Here is a 23,206-nt window from a genome sequence, read left to right on the forward strand (position 1 = left end):
GGTTTCTGTTGGCATGGAGTATCTTTTTCCCTGCCACTACTTTTGGTCTATAAGTGTCCTTACAGTTAATGTGAGATTGTTGTAAGCAACATGGAGTTGGGTTATGTTTTTAAATCTATTCCACCAATCTGTATCTTTTAAGTGGAGCATTAAATCAATTTAAATCCAAGGTTAATATTGATATGTGAGATTTTGTTCCTGTTGTAATGTTATGTGTTTCCTGGATGTTTTAAAAGTTCTTTGTTCCTTGTTTCCTTCTGTCTGTTTTTGTGGTCTAATGGAGTTCTGTCATGTTGCCATTTGATTTCTTTCTCTCACCCTTTGTGTAACTGTTTTTAGGAATCCTGTTAAATTTATTCTATGTTATTTACTTATTTATTTTAGAGACAGGGTCTCACTCGGTCACCCAGACTGGAGTGCAGTGGTGGAATCGTATCTCACTGCAGCCTCAAGTTTCCAAGCTCAAGTTATCCTCTTGCCTTGGCCTCTGATATAGTTTGCATGTTTGTCCCCTTCAAATCTCATATTGAAATGTGATTCCTGATGTTGGAGGGGAGCCTGGTAAGAGGTGTTTGCATATTTGTCCCCTTCAAATCTCATATTGAAATGTGATTCCTGATGTTGGAGGGGAGCCTGGTAAGAGGTGTTTGCATCATAGTGTCAGATCCCTCATGAATGGTTTGGCCCCATCCCTTGGTGAAAGTGAGTTCTTGCTCTGAGTTTGCATATGGTTGTTTGAAAGTGTGTGGCACTTCCCCTGCTCCATGCTCTCATACTCAACATGTGTCACACCTGCACTTCCTTTGCATTCTGCCATGATTGTAAGCTTCCTGTGGCCCTCACACCATGTTTCCTGTACAGTGTGCAGAACCATGAGCCAATTCAACCTGTTTTCTTTATAAATTAACCAGCCTCAGGTATTTCTTTATAACAATGCAAAAATGGCCTAACACAGAAAAGTGGTACAAAAGATTGGGTGTTACAATAAAAATACCAGAAAACCAGAAGCAGCTTTGGGTTTGGGCAGTGAGCAGAGACTGGCAGAGTTTGGAGGGCTCAGCAGAAGACAGGAAGATGAAAGTTTGGAACTTCATTAGAGACTTGTTAAGTGGTCAGAACCAAAATGTAATAGGAATCTGGGCAGTGAAGGCCAGGTCTCAGATGGAATGAAAAAGTTGTTGGGAAATGGAATGAAGATCACCCTTGTTATGCCTTAGAAAACAACATGGCTGCATTGTGCCCAAGTCCTAGGGATCTGTGGATATTGAGCTTAAAGATGATGACTTAGGGTATTTGACAGAGGAAATGTCTAAGCAGCTAGGAGTTCAAGAAGTAGCCTGACTGCCTCTAGCAGCCTACAGTCAGATACAGGAGAAAAGGAATGGCTTAAAGTTGCAACTTGTATTTAAACTGGAAGCAAAGTGTAAAGCTTGGAAAATGCACAACCTGGCCATGTAATAGGGAAAGAAAAAGCCTTTTCAGGAGAGAAATACAATGGGATGTGGAGCAGCCACTTGTTACAGAGATTATCATAACTAAAACATAGCCAAGTTCCAATATCCAAAATGTTAGGGAAAATGACCTGAAGTTATTTCAGAGCTCTTCTAGGCAGCCCCTTTCATTACAGACCCAGAGGTCTAGGAAGAAATAATGGTTTCAGGGGTCATGCCCAGGCCCTGTTAACTCTGCTCAGCTCCATGACACTGCTTCTCACATCCATGCCACTCTGGCTTCAGTGGCTCAATGGGGCTCAGGTACAGTTTGGGCTGCCACTCCAGTGAACACAAGCCATATGCCTTGGTGGCTTCCACACGTTGTTAAACCTGCAGGTGCACAGAATGTAAGAGTGAAGGAGGCTTGGTGGCTTCCATCTAGATTTCAGAGGATGTATGGGAAAACCTGGGTCCAGGCAGAAGCCTGCTGCAGGAGCAGAGCCCTCGCAGGGAAAAAAAGCCTCTCCTAGGGCAATGCCAAAGGGAAATGTGGGGTTGGATTCCCCACACCAAGTCCCCACTGTGGTACCACCTAGTGGAGCTGTCAGAAGAGGATTGCTGACATCCAGACCCCAGAATGGTAGATCCACTGGCATCTTGCACCCTTCACCTGGAAAAACCACAGGCATTCAACTCTAACATGTGACAGCAGTCACAGGGGCTGCAGCCTGCAAAGCTACAGGAGCAGCATTGACAAAGACCTTGGGGGCCTACACCTTGCACCCATGTGCCTTGGATGTGAGACATGGAGTCAGAAAAAGGATTATTTCAGAGCTTCAAGATTTAGTGACTTCCCTGCTGGGTTTCAGACTTGCCTGGGGCCTGTTGCCCCTTAATTTTGGCCAATAGCTCCCTTTTGGAATGGGAATGGTTACCCAATGCCTGTAACATTCTTGTATCTTGGAAGTAAATAAATTCGTTTTGATTTTGCAGGCTCATAGGTATAAGAAACTCATCTCCAAATGAAACTTTGGACTTGGGCCTTGGGACTTTTCAGTTAGTGCTGGAATGAGTTAAGACTTAGAGGAACTGTTTTGAATGCATGATTCTATTTCAAAATGTGAGAAGGTCATGAGATTTGAGGGGCCAGAGGTGGAATGATATGGTTTGGAAGTTTGTCCCCTTTAAATCTCCTATTGAAATATAATTCCCAGTGTTGGAGTTGGGGCTTGATAGAAGATGATTGGATGATGGGAGCATTTGCCTCATGAGTGATTTAGCCCAACCCCTTGCTATTAAGTGAGTTCACATGAGAGTGGCTTGTTTAAAAGTGTGTGGCACCTCCCTCCTCATGCTCCTATTCTCACTCTTGCTATGTGATGTGCCTGCTTCCCCTTTGCCTTTTGCCATGACTGTAAGCTTCCTGAGGCTCTCACCAGGAGCAGATGCTAATGACACACTTACTGCACAGCCTGCAGAACTGTGAGCCAATTAAACTTCCCTTTTTGTAAATTAAGCAGCCTCAGGTAATCCTTTATAGCAAGACAAGATTTGCCTACTATAGCCTCCAAATAGCTGGGACTACAGGCATACACACCACATCCAGCTAATTTATTTTAAATTATTTTTGTAGAAATGCCATCTTATTACATGGCACAGTCATGTAACATGGTCTCAAATCCCTGGCCTCAAGTCACCCTCCTGCCTTGGCCTCCTAAAATGTATGCATGAACCATTGTACACTAGCTATGAATTTTACACTTCAGTGTGTTTTTATGATGATGAACGTCGACAGCTGTTTTCCATGTTTTCCATGTTTAGGCCTTCTTTGAGCATTTCTTGTAGGGCTGATCTAGTGGTGAAGAATTCCCTCAGCATTTGCTGGTTTGGGAAAGACTTTTGTTCTCCTTCATTTATGAAGCTTTTTCTAGCTGGAGAGAAGATTCTAGGACGGCAGTTTATTTCTTAAAGCATTGTGAAAATAGGATCCCAGTCTCTTCTGCCTTGTAAGACTTCTGCTGAGAAGTTGACTGTTAGTTTGATCAGGTTTCTTTTATAGATGACTTGATGCTTTCTTCTTGATGATTGTAGGATTTTTTCGTTCCTGTTTAGACAGTCTGATATCTATATAGCATGGTGTAGTCTTTCAGTGTATTCATCTGGTGTTCTTTGGGCTGATTGTATGGGTGTGTGTGTTTGTGTATATACATATATTTCAGTGAGCACCTTCACTTTTTTGATATCCCAGGAGCCAGAAGGAAAAAGAATTATAAAATGTGGTGGGAAACAGAATAGCTTAGTGAAGAAAGGTGCTTCCTTTCTCTTCCTGAAGCCCCAAATGTCACATCCTCTAAATCTGGCTGTTTGATGTAAAATCCAGGAGGTAAAGGCAGAAGATGATGCATATTTGTCTTTGTCTTTTTATTTCTGTTTCTTCCAAGTTAAATGGATGAAAATTCATATGAGGTAGCAAAGAATGGATGGAAATAAAAGGATAAAATTTAGAAGAGCCCTTTTGAAATTTTGGAAAATTCTGTCTCATTCACTCACACAGAAATGAAGCTAACTTTATACAAGTGTCAGTGATAAAATTATGCTACTTATATCTTATAATTCTATATATAATCCTATATATAATGACAACATAAGCACAAAATATTTTAATGACTAAAATTGTGAAAGTTAAACTGTGAAGTGATACAATCAATTAAAACAGAACAATTTTTCAATTGGATAAAATGATAACAATTATCCTATCTATGAAACTTTCACTAAAGGCTGAGGGAGAAAGGAAGAAGCATGCAAGGAATGAAACAGAAGCATCAAGAGACCTACATGATGGCTCCACTGATGACCATATTGATGACGGGTTACTTCAACAAGGACAGAGTGGAGAAACTGACGGTCAGCACATTCCTAGGATGGAGCATGAAGAGTGCGATAGGTAAGCCTATTTAACAGTATTTAACAGTAGATCATTTCTACTGTACTATAAAAGTAACCCTAATTTGGGCAAATATCCATGATTGACAAATTTTACACTTTTACAAGAGATATTCAGCCTTGCCTGATCATAAAAATGCAAGAAAAAAAAAAGAGGTACCATTTTTTCAATTATATCAATATTTTATTTAAAAATAATAACCAGTGTTGACAAATGTGAAGAAAAAGGGATTCTCATACACTGTGGGTAAATGAAATTGGTAAATTCTTCTTGAATGGTAATTTAGTAGTGTGTCAAAATTTCAACATTCCTTTCACCTGAGACCTTTACTGCTGGGACTAGATCCTACAGGAAGGCATGACTTGTGTTAATACATACACATTAAGGACTTCATACTATATAATTTACAAAAATTTAGTTTATACAATAAGATTGTTTCCTTCATTGATCACCTTTTATTCCTGTTGTAGAACTCAGTATTTTAATATGAGTCATTACTCTGTACATTGGATGAGGATAAAATATCCTAGAGTTAAATGGCTTTTATCAAGCACAAAATACTGCCCATGAAACTTTTAGTCTTTCTGTGGTATTTATTTATAAATATGAGCAAAATGACGATCAGCTTCTGTAATCTAGAAATGTTCCAGTAGTCTTTTCAGTTCTATAATTTTATGAAATTATAATACCCTGGTTTTGCATTTTTAAATGCCATATGTATTTTAAAAATCTTCAAAGTGTTAAAATAGACTGTATACTCATTATATAAGATTCGAAAAATGCAGCTAAATGACAAGAAAATTAGATGGTTCATGATCATGCCACTTAGGGAGGATGACCTTGAAAGAACTGCCTGTACTTGAGGGCTCACATTTCCTTTCCATTTACTCTAAAAGTCACTCCAGTAATCTTCTCTCCCATCACTCCTCCAAAATTGTTTTTCTCAAGGTTACCACTGATTTTCACTTTAATAAATCCAGCCATAATTTCTGAGACCCTGTTTTATTCAACCTACCAGCAACGCCTCACTCAACAGAGAACTCCCTGCTCCTCAGCACTTCCCTCACTTGGCTTTCAGGATCTCTCTCCCTCACCTGGCTTCTCCTGCCTTTCTAGTTCATCCACCACAGTCTGTTTGGCTTGCTTCTCCTCATCCCCTACCTTTCACACATGGACATGTCCCACGGCTCAGTCCTCAGTCTTCTTTCTCATGACTGTTACTATCCTGTATATTGAGAATGATGTCCAAATGTGTATCTCCAGCCCAGGTCTGTCTCCTTAATTTCAGACCTGAATATCAAACTGCCTCCTTGACACCTCTCTTTGGTCACCTATTGAGTATTGCAAACTTGTCAGGTCCGAAATCAGGCTTCTGATGCTCTTCTTCATACCTTCCCCACAGGCAGTCTTTCCTACTTGGGTACATGGCAGCTCATTCAGTTGCTCTGCCAATAAACCTTCACGTCACCCTTGACTCATCTCTCTCTCTTTCTTTCTCTCTGATACCTGACATCTAATCTGTCGTCACATCTTACGAGGCCTATCTTCAAAATATATCCAAAAGCCAGTCACATCTTACATGTTGAAGCCACTACCATGTTCTGTCTCCATGAGTGTAACCGACTGCCAATTGATCTTGTTTCTTTTTCTTAATTCTCTGTTTATTAATTCTTAACCCAGAGGACCTGCTAAAACATGTTAGATGATGGCATTCCTCTGCTCAAAACCTAATTGCTTCTCATTTCTCTCAGAATATATGCCAATGTTCTTTCTAATACCTAAAAGGCAATGTGTGACCTGAACTGTTATCTCTCCAACTTAAACTTCTATTTTTCTATTCCTTTTGCTCTGTTCCAACCACACTAAACTTCTCGCTGTTCCTGAAGCACTCCAGACTTACCTCTGTACTTGGCAGTTCACTCTGTCTGGGATGGTTTTCCCTCAGATATCCTCCTGGCTTGTCCCTTCCATTCCTTCAGGTCTTTGCCTAACAGCCATGTTCTCAGCAAGACCCTTTCTGGTCATCCTACTATTTCTACCAGCCCTCCTCCCCAACACATGAACCTTTCATTTTCCTGCTTTAGTTTTTCTTCTCTAGCATAGTATATATTTTGCCTATCGATTGTATTTGTTATTGTGTGTTTACTTCACTCTTGAGTGGGATTCCTATTTATTGCTATACCCTCAGTGCCTAGAAAAGTGCCTAGCAGATAGTATGTATCAACTTAATAAGTATTTATTAAATGAGTGAATAGAATTTACCCTGGGTATATTGATATAGACATTAAGTAAATGGATTCTTACTTAAAAACCAGTTTGATGTGGGTTCATTTTAACAATTTTATCTGGAAGTTATATTCATATTTTGGATTCTGTTGGCTCTTTCCATCTAGGGAGAAAATCCCAATATTGTGGTTATTCACAAATTATTCTTTTTCTGGTAATTATGATAGTTTTAATTATGGTACTGTGGACCAAAGGAATTGCAAACTTCATTTGTATTTTCTTAAGCAAAATAAAATATGGGGGTGGTAGATGTAATTGACTTGAAAACATTTTCCCAGAGCATTAGAAGCCTTCAGTGATTACAAAAAAAAAAGAGGCAAGGTTGGAATTCATTTCCATCTATAGTGGGAGAGATGTGCTGGTCAGGGACAGTCTCTTCTGATGGAGCAGCTGCTGATCTTACATAGGGTTTTGGTAAGAGTGGAGTTGAAGGACTGGCTGAGTTTTAAAGGAATAAATGGGTTGATATCACCTGGAGCAGCACGGTTATCAGAGTGAGATTGTTGTGGATTGGATGGCATTTCCAGGCTCACTGATTGGAGTGAGTTTGTCTCTGATTGTTTCTCTGTCAGAAGCAAGCAGCTGACATTGGTTGGTGGGTGAGGCCACTGGTCATTGAGTAGATTTAAAACTGGTTCTGGGTAACTACTTGTTACCATGGCTACAGGTCAGTCCTTTCCTAAGTGGAAGGCAACTTTTACCAGATGCTTTCTGCTAATTAAAACTTTACAGAAAAGCATCTCTGATTTTTTGCTTCTTTCTATTTTACACTTTCTTTTCAGGTTCCTAGGAATCTACCTAGATGACATGTGCCCAGACTTTGTGCTCACATCCTGATCTCTAAGTAGGATGCCTTTCATGTACATTTTTCCTCGTGTGCTTCCCTTACATTTTGCTGCTTCTGTAAAGCCTTCTTTGTGCTCAGAAAAACTTTTCATAGATCAGCTCTTACATATTGCATTGTAGTATAATTGTGTATTTATCAGTCTTTTGAAGCAGGGAATATACATTTCCTTGTATTTTGTTGGTACTTCATAACAGGTTTTTGTATTAAGAAATGAATTGAGATGGAAAAGAGTTGCAGTTTTATAAAAATTTGGTTTATTATTTTTGTCTGTAGAATTATTAGAAAACATTATCTTTTTAATGAATTTTTTGAAGTAGTGTCCCTGCCTTGCATATGAAGAAAGTAAAGAAAAATGAACATGAAGAATGGATCACAACAGAATCTGTGACTCCGCTAGTATTTAAGAAGGCCGATTTAATAACTCATGATCTGCTGCAAGTGACTGATGACAGCAGTTTAACTGAAATAGATGAGGAAGAAAGAAGGTAAAGTTGATGCGTTGTTTATTTCTCTGTAAAGGAACATTAGCAGTGATTACTTTTTCTGAAAATAGAATAGTGAAATACTTCAAAGCTACAGAATACTCAACAGTAGCAATGCTGCTGAAAGATCGATTAAGATAAGGATGAATGGGTTTGACAAGGAGCAGTTTCAATAAATGATCACCATGGAACCCTGACTCTAGTGGATGACAGTAGACATTTCTCTCGAGAAAGGCAACAAAGAAATGGGTAATAAGTGAAGAGGAATATGGGATTCAAGGGTGTTTTCTTCTTTTATTTTAAAATAGAAGCTTTTAGAGTATGTTTGTATTCTTTTGTAATTGATCCAGTAGAGAAGGGCATGCTTAAGAGATTTAATTTGGTTTGCATGCCTAAGCATTAGAAAGCTTGATACAGTGTTATTTAAGGATTTATAGTAAACTAATTCTTTTCCCTCCTGCTATTCATGTATAATTTTGTGGTAAGAGGTTATTCCTTCAGAATTGAGTTGGAAATACAATATTCTAATGAAACTGAACATAAAAATGATGACCGAAAAGTTAAACTATCATAGATTCTTTAAAGTAATGTAATAATAAATGTACAAACATTAGGTCATACTAAATAGTATTTACATATTTCTTGGTGATTGATATTACAGTATCTTTGACAGTAGCATCATAAATAGCTATGATTTGGTGAGGTACTCAGAAATATCAGGTATGTCAACTCTATAGCTGTTTAGCTTCTGGAGAGAAGAGGATGATTCTGTTTATGTACAATAGAAAAGCAAGCTACTGATGATCTGTCAAGGATTATTACTTTTAGATTATACAGTCTTGAAGTATAACAACCATGTTTTCCTGGAATAACTGACATGTATTGTGTGCTCAAGAAGCATTAGTTGAATGCAAGAATAAATGGTTGAATAGATGAATGAATGCCTATTGATGGATCTTTAGAAAAAATTGAATTGTTTGTTCATTGAAAGTAGGTTTCTAAAGCTGCCTATGTATAAGTTCTTAGTAGTTTTTTTAATTGCAAGATTCAGAAAATATTACTTATAATTTTGGCCAGAGATAGAATGAAAGTCTGGATTAATGTGCTATCATATCACTTAAAAACAGCTGAAAATAAATACTGAGTTCATGGCATGCTGTGAAACACATGTTTTGGAGCCAGAATTCCTGGGTTTGAATGATGGGTCTGCTATGGACCAGCTGTAGGGCTAGGGAGAGTTACATGAGTTTCCTGTGCCTGATTCCTTCCTTTATAAAATAGCTGATACATTACCCACCTCACATAATTGCAGTGAGGATTCAAGTGCATTTTTACAAGATGTGCAGGGCTTAGAAGAAAGCATCTAACTGCCTACTAAGGCCTGAGAAGCTAAGTAATAACATTTAAGAGGAGTTTCTCTCATATAAGAACATAAGTAATATTTTCCAAATAGCTTGTTTTCATCGAAAATGACAATAACAAAAAGTGGTATATATCTTCTATCAAATAATGCGAGTAACCTGTTTTTCCTTTTGCTGTGGCTGTCAGAAAGCTGACTCTAAATTTAATTTTGGGTTGTATAGTTAATTAGTATATTTTCTTTGACCCTTGATGTGGCTTTTTCTGTTTATAGTTTAATCTCCCTTTTATAAAATAATTGTATTTTCCATTCCCTGTAAAAAACTTACCTGTAGGCCAGGTGCAGTGGCTCACACCTGTAATCCCAGCACTTTGGGAGGCCAAGGCAGGTGGATCACGAGGTCAGGAGTTCAAGACCACCCTGACCAACACAGTGAAACCCCATCTCTACTTAAAATACAAAAATCAGCCAGGCGTGGTGGCACGCACCTGTAATCCCAGCTACTCGGGAGGCTGAGGCAGGAGAATCCCTTGAACCCAGAGGCAGAGGTCGCAGTGAGCCAAGATCATGCCACTGCACTCCAGCCTGGGTGACAGAGCAAGACTCTGTCTCAAAAGAAGAAGAAAAAAATACCTGTAAACTTTAAGAATAGGAGAAATACATAACAAATACAGAGATTTTATACACAAGACAATAGTTTTATATATTCTTTGTATTTTACATATTTGTCGTTTGCCTGACATGAACTTTTTGTTGTTTTAGGCTTACAAAGAAAACATCTAATGAGAAGGACAAGATATTGTTAAAAATATGTTATTGTGAATATGATTGTTAAAAAATACATTAGAAGAGGTACAGTTGGCCGGGTGCGGTGTCTCACGCATGTAATCCCAGCACTTTGGGTGGCCATGGTGGGCGAATCACGAGTTCAGGAGATCGAGACCATCCTGGCTAGCACGGCGAAACCCCGTCTCTACTAAACAAAATAAAAAAAATTAGCCGGGCATGGTGGCGGGCGCCTTTAGTCCCAGCTTCTTGGGAGCCTGAGGCAGGAAAATGGCGTGAACCCGGTAGGCAGAGCTTGCAGTGAGCTGAGATCGCGCCACCGCACTCCAGCCTGGGCGACAGAGCGACATCCGTCTCAAAAAATAAAAATAAAAAAAAAAAAAAGAGGTAAAGTGAAAAAACAGAGAATCTGTGATTGTAAAGACATTTACTTTGAAAAAGTAATTAGAAACAGCAGCCAGCGACCCCTCCAAAGCACTGCTGCCCAAGGAATCCCCACCTACCCTCCAAAGCATTTCCGCCCACAGCAGTCTCCTGCAGTGCTTCTCTTTGCAGCCTTCCTTCCATTGCCTCACCAGAGCCCTATCATCCCCAGCACCCAATGGAGTTCTCTTGCCAGTGGTGTGGGAGCACCTTTTCCCCCAGGCCATCCAGTGATCAACTACAAGAGATCGGAGAACAAAGCCACAGGCCTAGTTGCAACCACCTAGGGTTAGAGCACTCAGCCCAGGAGTGTGGAGCTGAGCCTTGGCCCTCTGAAAGCATCCAGAAATGAAGCCATTAATCTATACCTACATTGCACCACAGGCAAACCGTCAAACATGAAATTATAAAGCCAAAGGACAGCAGCTTAAAAGGAAGAAAGGACATCAGCCTTCACAGATGAGAAAGAACCAGCACAAGAACTCTGGCAGCTCTAAAAGCCAGCGTCTTCTTACCCCCAAATGATCACTCTGGCTCCCTGACAATGCTGCTTAACCAGATGGAGATGGCTGAAATCTTCGAAACAGGATTCAATGTTTGTATGGCAAGGAAACTCATCAGGAAACAAGAGAAGGTTGAAACCCAATCCAAGTAAAGCTGTAAAACAATCCAGGTTGAAAGATGACATAACTATTTCAAGAAAGAACCCAACTCCACTTCTGGGAGTAAAAATTCCCTTCAGGAATTTCAAAATACAATTGGAAGCATTAACAGTAGAATAGGCCAAGCTGAGGAAAGAATCTCTGACACTGAAGACTGCTCCATCAAGGCAAAACAAGCAGACAAAAATAGAAAAAAAATGTTTAATGATCAGACCTCTGAGAAATATGGGATTGTGTAAAGAGAACAAAACAATGACTCAGTAGCAATCCTGAAAGATTAGAAGAGGGAACACCCAATTTGGAGAACATATTTTAAGATATTGCCCACAAAAATTTCCCCAGTCTCCCTAGAGAGGTGAGCATGCAAATTCAAGAAATTCACAGAACCCCTGTCAGATGTTATGCCAGATGACCATCCCCAAGACACATAGTCATTTGGTTCTCCAAGGTCGACACAGAAGAAAAAATCTTACAGGCAGCTAGAGAACAGGGGCAGGTTACTGTGAAAGGAACCCTAACAGGCTAAAAGCAGACCTTTCAGCAGAAACGTTACAAGCCGAAAGGGATTGGGGGCCTATTTTGAACATTCTTAAGAAATTCCAAGAATTTCAGGTCCCACCAAAGTAAGCTTTGTAAGCAAGGGAGAAATTAAATCCTTTTCATTTGAAATACAAACCTTGAGTATAAATGGTCTAAACGCTCTACTGAAAAAACATAGGGTGGCAAATTGGATAAAGAAGCAAGTCCCAACTGTCTGCAAGAGACTCATCTCATAAGTAATAACACCCATTGGCCCAAAGGAAAAGGATAGAGAAAGATCTATCGGGTGAACAGAAAACAAAACAAAGAGCTGGGGTCGCTATTCTTACATAAGATAAAACAGACTTTAAACCAACAACAATCAGAAATGACAAACAAGGGAATTATATAATGATAAAGGACTCAATCCAACAAGAAGAGTTAACTATCCTAAATATATACTGTCACCCAACCTGGAGCACGAAGATGTATAAGTTCTTAGAGATGTACACAGAGATTTAGACAACCACACAATTACAGTGGGAGAGGTCAACCCTGCACTTACAGTATTAGACAGATCAAACTTGACATGTGACCAGTTGTACCTAATAGACAGCTACAGAAAACTTCACCCAACAAAAATATAATATATTAATACCTCCATCTCATTTGCACATGGCACATACTCTAAGATCAACCACATGTGTGGCCATAAAGCAAGTCTCAGCAGATTCATAAAAGCAAAATCATACCAACCACACTCTCAGGTGACAGCTCAATGAAAATAGAAATCAATACCAAGAAGATATATCAAAACCGTACTATTACATGGAAGTTAAATAACCTGCTTCTGAATGACTTTCGGATAAAGAGTGAAATTAAATTAAAAAATCATATGAAAATAATGAAAATAGAGACACAACATAGCAGACTCTTTGGGACACAGCTAAAGCAACGTAAAGAGGAAAGTTTATAGTGCTTACTACCTACATATATAGTTAGAAAAATTTCAAATTAAGAACCAATATCGCACCTGAGGAATTAGAAAAACAAGAACAAACCAATCACAAAGCTACCTGAATAAAAGAAATATCCCAAATCAGAGCTGAAGTGAATGAATTTGAGATGCAAAAATCCATGTAAAAGATTAACAAAACTGGTAATTGGTTCTTTGCAAGAATAAACAAGATTGACAGACTGTTAGCTAGGTTGATAAGGAAAAAAAGAGAGAAGATCCAAATAACTGCAATCAGAAATGACAAAGGTGACATAACCGCTGACTCCACAGAAATACAAAAAATCCTCACAGACTATCATGCACACCTCTATGCACACAAACTCGAAAACCACAAAAAAAAAAGGGGGGGGGGGGAAATTTCTAGAAACATACAGCCCTCCCAAGGCTGAACCAGGTAGAAATTGAAACCCTAGACAGACCACGAATGAATTCCAAAATGAAATCAGTAATAAAAAGTTTACCAATGGAAAAATAAAGCGGAAGATCAGATAGATTCATGGCTGAATTCTATCAGATGTACAAAGAAAAGCTAGTATCACTCCTACTGAAACTGTTACCAAAAATTGAGCAGGAGGGACTCCTCCCAAACTCATTCTATGAAGCCAGTGTCATTCTGATACCAAAAACCTGCCAGGTAGACAACAAAAAAAGAAAACTTTTAGGCCAATTTTCCTGAAAAACATGGATGCAAAAATCCTAAACAAAATACAAGCAAACTGAATCCAGTACCACATCAAAAAGTTAATATACCAGGAATGTGCAGGCTTTATTCCTGGGAGGCAAGGTTGATTCAACTATAAATCAATAAATTTGATTAACCACATAAACAAAATTGAAAGCAAAAACGACATGAGCATCTCAATAGATTCAGAAAAGGCTTTAGATAAAATTTAACATCTCTTCATGTTAAAAGCCCTCAGCAAAGAAAGCATGAAAAGAACACACCTCAAAATAATGAGAACCATCTATGACAAACCCACAACCAATATTATACTGAATGGGCAAAAGCTGGGAGCATTCCCCTTGAGAGCTGGAACAAGACAAGGATGCTCACACTACTCCTATACAACATGATATTGGAAGTCCCAGCCAGAACAATGAGACAAGAAAAAAAATAAATAAAAGGTATTTACATATGAAGAGAGGAGGTCAAACTATATATATATTTTTTTGCAGATGATATCAATCACTACCTAGAAAACCCCAAAAACTCTGCTGAAAATCTCCTAAATCTGATAAATGACCTCAGTAACATTTCAGGGTACAAAATTAGTGTACAAAAATTAATACCATTTTTATACACCAATAAATATCTGAGAGCCAAATCAAGAATACATGCCATTTACAATAGCTGCAGAAAGAATCAAATACCTAGGAATACAGCTAACCAAGGAGGTGAAATCTCTAAAGTAAAAATTGCAAAATACTGCTGAAGGAAATTAGGGATGACACAAACAGATGGCATAATGTTCCATGCTCATGGATAGGAAGATTCAGTATTGTTAAAAATGGCCATACTGCCCAAAACAGTCTACAGATTCAACACTATTCCTATCAAACTATCGATGTCATGTTTATTTTATTTTGAAACAGGGTCCTACTCTGTCACCCAGGCTGGAGTGCAATGGTGTGATCTCAGCTCACTGCAACCTCCACCTCCTGGCCTTCAAGCCATCCTCCCACTTCAGCCTTCTTAGTAGCTGGAAATACAGGCACATGGCACTATGCTAATTTTTGTATCTTTTGTGGAGAGGAGGCTTCACCATGTTGCCCAGGCTGGTCTCAAACTCCTGAGTTCAAGTGATCCACCTGCCTCAGCCTCCCAAAGTGCTGGGATTACAGACATGCGCCACCATGCTTGGCCCCAATGTCATTTTTCACAGAATAAGAAAAGACTATTCTAAAATTCAAATGGAACCAAAAAGCCTGAATCATCCAAGCAATCTTAAGTGAATGGAACAAAGCCAGAGACATAACACTACCCAACCTAAAAATATACTACAAAGCTACACTAATCAAAATAGCATAGTACTGGCAAAAAACAGACACATAGACCAATGAAAGAGGATAGCAAACCCAGCAATAAAGTCAACGCCTACAACCACCTGATCTTTGACAAAATTGACAATAGCAAACAATGGGGAAAGGGCTCCCTCTTCAAGAGATGGTGCTGGGACAACTACCTAGCCACATGCCAAAGATTGCAACTGGACTCCTTCCTGATGGATAAAAGACTTAAATGTAAGACCGCAAATAATGAAAATTCCAGTAGATAATCCTAGGAAATGCCATTCTCAACTTCAGCCTTGGCAAAGAATTTATGACTGAGTCTCCAAAAGTAATGGAAACAAAACAAATATTGGCAAGTGGGTCCTATTTAAACTAAAGAGTTTCTGCCCAGCAAAGGAAACTATCCACAGAGTAAAAATACAGCTTACAGAATGGGAGAAAATATTCACAAGCTATTTATCTGACAAAAGTCTAATATCCAGAATCTATAAGGAACTTAAACAATTCAAGACACAAAAAGCAAATAACACCTTTAGAAATGGGCAAGAGACATGAACAAACACTTCTTAAAAGAAGACATACATGTGGTTAACAAATATATGAAAAAGTGCTTATCACTAATCATTAGAGAAATGCAAATCAAAACCACAATGATATACCATCTCACACCAGACAGAATGGCTATTATTAAAAACTCAAAAAACAACAGTTGCTAGTGAGGTTGCAGAGAAAAGGGAACACTTATATGCTGCTAGAGTGGGAATGTAAATTACTTCAGCCACTGTGGAAAGCAATGTGGAGATTTCTCAAAGAACGTAAAACAGGACTACCATTTGACCCAGCGATCCCACTACTGGGTATATACGCACAGTACAATAAATCTTTCTACCAAGAAGATGCTTGCACTCGTATGTTCATCACAGCACTATTCACAATAGCACAGGCATGGGATCAACCAAGAGGTGCATCAAAAGTAGACTGGATAAAGAAAAGGTGGTACATAGACAGCATGGAATACCACATAGCCATAAAAAGAATGAAATCATGTCCTTTGCAGCCACATAGATTCAGCTGGAGGCCATAATCCTAAGCCTACTCATGCAGGAACAGAAACCAAATGCCACACATTCTCATTTATAAGTGGGAGCTCAATATTGAATACAGATGGACACAAAGATGGGATCAAGACACTCAGGGGAGAGGGAAAGCGGGGATGGTGTCATTTGTTGCAAAACTAACCATCAGATACTGTTCTTACTAACTGGGTGATGGGATTATTCCTACAGCAAGTCTCAGCGACATGCAATTTATCCACTAACAAGCCAGCACACGGTGCCCCCTGAACCTAAAACAAAGGTTGAAAAAAATAGTAGTTATTGATAAAGGTATCCTTTTATCAAAAAATCAGTTCTTTTACCGACATTTTTGCTCATATCAAAAGATGGGTGATTACCAGTTCTTTACATTTAGTACATGCTCTAATTTTTTGTGGAAATTTTTGATATGTTGTTATTTATTTCATAGGTCAGAAACCAAATCCATTCTATGCATGGCTTTGATGACTTAACTTGGTCATCTGAAGTAGCCTCAGAGTGTTGTGAGCTGCCTTACTCTAATTACAAAAAGTTCATATTGCTCATTGAAGAACTTGGTGTGGATTGTAAAGGTAGGACCATTACCATTACATAAATATAAGGTCTTTTTATGTATCCTGTAGTAATGTGTGCACACTTTGCTTAGCACTGCACTATAGAGTGCTGAGGTGTTATAGTGATGTTCATCCCAGAAGGATGCCTTATGTCAAAATAGAGTAAGAACGATTGTATATTATGCACTGTCAGTCAAAGAGCTGTGCTAATTCCACTGTACTCCATGTGAGTGGCACTCCCAGTCTTTTGGTTGACTCTGCTTCTCTCCTGTGCTTTTCCTCAAGGTCAGGTTACCATTGTCCACCACCTGGAATACTGCAATAACTTCTGAACTGTTTTCCTTATTATCCCACCTTCCTAAATCATAGTCTGTTAGGCAACCATAATTACATATATGTTTTAAAACTCATTATCTGATCATGCTGTCCTTTTGCTTGAAACCTAGCTATTACCTTTTGTTTGAAAGCTAGCTATTACTCTCATCGCTATAAGGTTAAAGATCTCGATTTTCCAGCTCTCTGCTGCATCATTTCATACTCTTCTTTCTGTTTGTGTCCCAGCCACTGTCTTAGATGTGTGGTCCTGCTGTCAGTAGCTTTAGTGATATATAATTGATTTTTTATTTTATTTTATTTTATTATACTTTAAGTTCTAGGGTACATGTGCATAACGTGCAGGTTTGTTACATATGTATACTTATGCCATGTTGGTGTGCTGCACCCATCAACTCGTCAGCACCCATCAATTCATCATTTATATCATGTATAACTCCCCACTGCAATCCCTCCCTCCTCCCCCCTCCCCATGATAGGCCCTGATGTGTGATGTTCCCCTTCCCGAGTCTAAGTGATCTCATTGTTCAGTTCCCACCTATGAGTGAGAACATGCGGTGTTTGGTTTTCTGTTCTTGTGATAGTTTGCTAAGAATGATGGTTTCCAGCTGCATCCACGTCCCTACAAAGGATGCAAACTCATCCTTTTTTATGGCTGCATAGTATTCCATGGTGTATATGTGCCACATTTTCTTAATCCAGTCTGTCACAGATGGACATTTGGGTTGACTCCAAGTCTTTGCTATTGTGAATAGTGCCGCAATAAACATATGTGTGCATGTGTCTTTGTAGTAGAATAATTTATAATCCTTTGGGTATATACCCAGTAGTGGGATGGCTGGGTCATATAATTGATATTTGATAAAGAGCACATGTATGTGATGTAGAATTTGGTAAGTTTGACATACGTACACACTTGTGAAATCATCACTGTAATGGAGATAGTTAACATATCCATCACCCGCTAAAGTCTCCTGCTACCCCTTCATATCCTCTTATTAAGAAACTGCTAAATTGTTTTTCAAAGTATTTGTACCATTATCCATTCCCATCAGCAGTAAACAACAGCTCCACTTGCTCTGTATTGTCACACACACCATGGACTTCTGGACACTTAAATTTTTTCTTTTTTTGCCTTTCTGATGGATGTGTATTGTGCATACTATTATGGTTTTAATGCACGTTACCTTAATGACTACTAATGTTGAGTATAATTTCATGTGCGTATTTGCCATCTGTATCTCTGGAGAACTGTCTTTTCAAATCTATTGCCATTTAAAATATTATGCTGGTATTTGCAATGACCTGGATGAGACTGGAGACTCATTCTAAGTGAAGTAACTCAGGAATGGAAAACCAAACATCATATGTTCTCACAGAGATGTGGGAGCTAAGCTACGAGGGCACAAGGCATAAGAATGATACAACAGACTTTAGGGGCTTGCAGGGAAGAGTGGGAGGAGGGCAAGGGATAAAAGACAACATATATGGTGCAGTGTATACTGCTCAGGTAATGAGTGCAGCAGGATCTCACAAATGACCACTAAAGAACTTACTCATGTAACCAAATACCACCTGTACTCCAATAACTTATGGGAAACATCTTTTTAAATTAAAATAAACAAATAAAATATTATACTGTTGTTTTCTTATTTGTTGAGTTTTAAGAGTTCTTTATGTATTCTGGATTCTATTCCTTTATTGGCTATGATTTTTGCAAGAATTTTTTTTCCAGTTTGTGGCTTCACTCTTCATTCTCTTACTATTTTTTAAAGAGAGGTTTTTAATTTTGAAGAAGTTCAATTGACCTTTGCTTTCTGTGTAGTTTCTTTTTAGTAGATTGGATAAGATTTTCTCCATAGACCAAAGGTTGTCAAACCTTTTCTTTCTTGAAGTATGCGCTTATTAAAGATAGTGAATATTCTAAGATTTACGGCAAACCAGTCTCTGTTGCAGCTAATCAACTCTTCCACTGAAGTGTGAGAGCAGCCATAGACAATACGTAAATTAATGAACATAGCTGTGCTCCAGTCAAACTTGATTTATGAAAGCAAGAAGGTGTCCCACAGGTTGAAGTTTCCTCACCCCTATTATGTGATCATGGTTGTAAATAAAAATAGTTTCTTTCTTCCATTTTATTCATTTTCTCGCCTGAATGCACTGGCTAGAATCTTCAATGCGCTGAATAAAAGTAGTGAAGCAGACATCCCTGTGTTGTTCCCGATCTTACGGGAAAAGCATTCTGTTTCTCATCATGACACGTGTTAGCTGTAGGTTTATCCTAGATGCTCCTTATCACGCTAAGGAAGTGCTCTTGTATTCTTAGTTTTCTGAGAGGTCTTTTTAGTCTTAATCAGTAATAAATGTTTAATTTTATCAAATGCCTCTATGTACTGAGATGATCATATAGTTCTTCTTGTTAGTTTGTTAATGTGATGAGTAACAGTGATTTTTTGAATGTGAAACCAACCCTGTATTTCTGGGATGAACCCCATTAGCTTATGATATATTATCCTTTTAATATATCATTGGATTCAATTTGTTAAAAATTTTGTTTAGAATTTTTAAAAGATTATTTTTAGAGCAGTTTCGGGTTCACTTCAAAATTGAGAGGAAGGTACAGAGAGATTTCCCATATACACCCCCCACTACATGCACGGCCTCCCAATTATCGATATCCCTCACCAGACTGATACAGTTGCAATGATGGATGAGCCTACATGAACACATCGTAATCACCCGAAGTCCATACTTCACATCAGGGTTCACTTTTGGTGGTGTACATTTTCTGGGTTTGAACAAAGGTATAATGACATGTATCCATCCATCATCATAGTATCACATAAAGTGTTTTCACTTCCCTGAAAATCCTCTGTGTTCTGCCTATTTGTGCTTTCCTACCCTCCTCAAGTCTTTGGCAACCACTGATCTTTCTATTATATATATAGTCTTGCCTTTTCCAGAATGTCATATAGTTGGAAGCATACAGTAAGTAGACTTTTCAAATTGGCTTCTTTTACTTGGTAATGTGCATCGAAGCTTCCTTTATATCTTTTGATGGCTTAATAGCTCGTTTTTTAACCCCTGAATAATATTTCATGGTATGGCTGTACCACAGTGTATTCATTCACCTACGGAGTATATCTTGGTTGCTTCAAAAATTGGTTGAGTTTTTGTATCCATGTTCCCAAGGGAGCTGTTTTATGATTATTTTTTGTAATATAAATGTCTGATTTTGCTTCAGAGTAGTGCATAGGGATGTACTCCTGCTCTTTACTTTTTGGGGAGAGTTTGTGTAGAATTTTTTTCTTCCTATGTTTGGTAAAGTTCACCAGCATAGCTATCTGAGGCTGGAGTTTTCTTTGTAGGAAAGTTTTCAACTATGATTTTCTTTTCTTCTATAGATGTAAGGCAAATCAGGTTATCTATTTCTTCTTGATGGAGCTTTGGTAATTTTTGTTTTTCAAGGAATTTGTTAATTTTATCTCACTTGTCCTGTTTATTGACATAAAAGCAATAATATTACCTTTTTTTATAAGTATTTGTAGAATTTGTATACTTATGAAATTAGTAATTTTTATTTTCTCTTTTTCCTGAGTATCCTGGCTAGAGGAAGCCTTATCACTTTTATTGATCTCCTTGAAGTGTTTAGTCTTATTAATTTTCCATATTTTTTTGTTTTATTGGTTTCATATTTGATGTCATAGTCCATTTGGCCTGCTATAACAAAATACTATAGGGGGTAGCTTCTAAACCACAGAAATTGATTTCTTACAGTTCTGGAGGTGTGAAATGCAAGATCAAGGTGCTGTCAGATTTGGTGTCTGGTAAGGGACCATTTCCTCATTCACAGATGCCTTTTATTCCCCTGTGTCTTCAAATGGCAGAAGGGGCAAAGAAGAGCTTTGGTATCCCTTGTATAAAGACACTAATCCCATTCATGAGACTGTGGCCTCCAGGTACTAACGATCTCCAAAAAGTCCTACCTCCTAATGCTATGACCTCTGTGATTAGGCTTCAGCATATGAATTTGGGGGGACACAAACATTCAGACCATGACACAGGTTTATTTTTTCCTTTCCTCTGCATGCTTTGGGTTTAATATGCTCTTCTTTTTCTGTAGTTTCTTAAGGTAAGTGTCATGGTCATTGATTTGAGACTCTTGTAATAGGATGTTCAGTGCTCAAAGTGGTTTATTAAGTACTGTTTTAGGTGCACTTTACAAATTCTGATATGTTGTATTTTTTTATTTTTATCCAGTTTGAATTTTTTTTTTTTTTTTTTTTTTTTTTTTTTTTTTTTTTTTTTTTTTTTTTTTTTTTAGACTGAGTCTTGTTCTGTCACCCAGGCTGGAGTGCAGTGGTGCGATCTCGGCTCACTGCAAGCTCCGCCTCCCAGGTTCACGCCATTCTCCTGCCTCAGCCTCCCGAGTAGCTGGGATTACAGGTGCCCGCCACCACACCCGGCTAATTTTTTGTAGTTTTAGTAGATACGGGGTTTCACCGTGTTAGCCAGGATAGTCTCGATCTCCTGACATCCTGATCCGCCCGCCTCGGCCTCCCAAAGTGCTGGGATTACAGGTGTGAGCCACTGTGCCCGGCAGTTTGAAATATTTTTGATTTATCTTTTCATTACCTTTTTGACCCAGGGTATTTAGATGTATGTTACTTAGTTTTCAAATATCTGAGTATTTTCAAGAGTTGCTTTTGTTATTGATAGAATTCTAATTTGACTACTTTGTGTTCAGGGACATACTTTGTAAGGCTTACATCCTTTTGCTTTAATCCTCTCATTGAGATGTATTGCATGGCCTGGAATGTGGTCTATTTTGATAGGTGTCCCATGGGTACTGGAGCAGGGTGATGTTGCTCAGGTCTGTTCTACTCTTGATGGTTTGCTGTCTCCTTGTTCTACCACTTCTTAAGCAAGGAGTATTGAAATCTGAGATTGCTTTGAATTTACCAATTTCATTTTGTAGTTCTATCTTTTTTTTTTTTTTTTTTTTTTTTGAGACCGAGTCTTGTTCTGTAGCCCAAGCTGGAGTTCAGTGGCACGATCTCAGCTCACTGCAGGCTCCACCTCCCAGGTTCACGCCATTCTCCTGCCTCAGCCTCCCGAGTAGCTGGGACTGCAGGCGCCTGCCACCACGCCCGGCGAATTTTTTGTAGTTTTAGTAGAGAGGGGGTTTCACCGTGTTAGCCAGGACGGTCTCGATCTCCTAACCTCGTGATCCGCCCACCTCGGCCTCCCAAAGGGCTGAGATTACATGCGTGAGCCACCGCGCTCGGCCAGTTCTATCAATTTTTGTTTCACATATTTTAAAGCCGTTATGTTATCAGGTGCATAAACACGTATAGGATCATTATGTCTTCTTAATCAGTTAAATGTTTTCTCATTATAAAATGGCCTTGTTTATTCCTGGCAAAATTTTTTGCTATGAAATCTATTTTAGTATTAATACAGTCACTCCTGGGCCCCGGGGCCGGTGCGCTCTCCCGGGCTCACACACAGCCGCGCATGCACACCAGGGGTAGGTCTCCGCGCCGGCCCTAGCTTCCGGCGCCCATGCGTAGGGACAGAGCGACGGGAGATGCGTGACGACTCCAAGGGGCCCGAGGATGCGGCCCGGCAGCGGCGGCGAGAGCGGCAGCTGCATCGAGGGTGGCAGGGGCAGTGGCAGCAGCGGCGGCGGCATCCCTGAGACTCCTGGAGCTACCCTTCCCCGTGACAGCCACTGACGTCCTTCGCTGCTAGAAGAGACCTGGCTTCTCTGCGCCCGCCCTCCCTCCCCTGGCCTAGGCCCGCCCTGCCAGCACCGCTGCCTGCGACAGCCTTGCCACCATCAGTACCACCACTGCTGGCGGCAGCAGCAGCCATATCATCTACACAGGAACCAGACACAAAAACAGCAGAAATGGAGAAAGAAGGGAGACCTCCGGAAAATAAATGAGCAGGAAGCCGGCTCACCCAGTGAAAAGGGACATCAATGAGGAGATGAAGAACTTTGCAGAAAACACCATGAATGAACTCCTTGGCTGGTATGGCTATGATAAAGTTGAATTAAAAGGTGGTGAAGATACTGAATTCAGGAGCTACCCTACAGATGGGGAGAGCCGGCAGCACCTTTCTGTTCTCAAAGAAAATTCTTTGCCAAAACCAAAATTACCCAAGGACAGTGTTATTTCACCATACAATATAAGCACAGGCTATTCAGGGCTTGCCACTGGCAATGGACTCAGTGACTCACCTGCAGGGTCAAAGGATCATGGCAATGTGCTCATTATCATACCTTTAATTCTACCACCTTTCATAAAGCCACCAGCAGGAACTGTTGGAGGAGACAGATGTCCCAGCAAATACTTTCGGAATTTCCCCTCACTCTTGGACTCGCATGAAAGTTACAAAGGGGTAAATCTACAGTTTAATTGCCTGGAGTTCATTAATGCCCTACTGAT

The 23,206-nt window shown here is 39.3% G+C and overlaps 1 pseudogene; it reads left to right on the forward strand.

The window, feature by feature from the left end:
• The window catches only part of LOC104666773, a 32,424-nt pseudogene that overhangs the window by 7,158 nt on the left and 2,060 nt on the right, over window positions 1-23,206 (forward strand).

Source organism: Rhinopithecus roxellana, chromosome 13 (genome assembly GCF_007565055.1).
Source record: "Rhinopithecus roxellana isolate Shanxi Qingling chromosome 13, ASM756505v1, whole genome shotgun sequence".
In the NCBI taxonomy this organism is placed as follows: Eukaryota; Metazoa; Chordata; class Mammalia; order Primates; family Cercopithecidae; genus Rhinopithecus; species Rhinopithecus roxellana.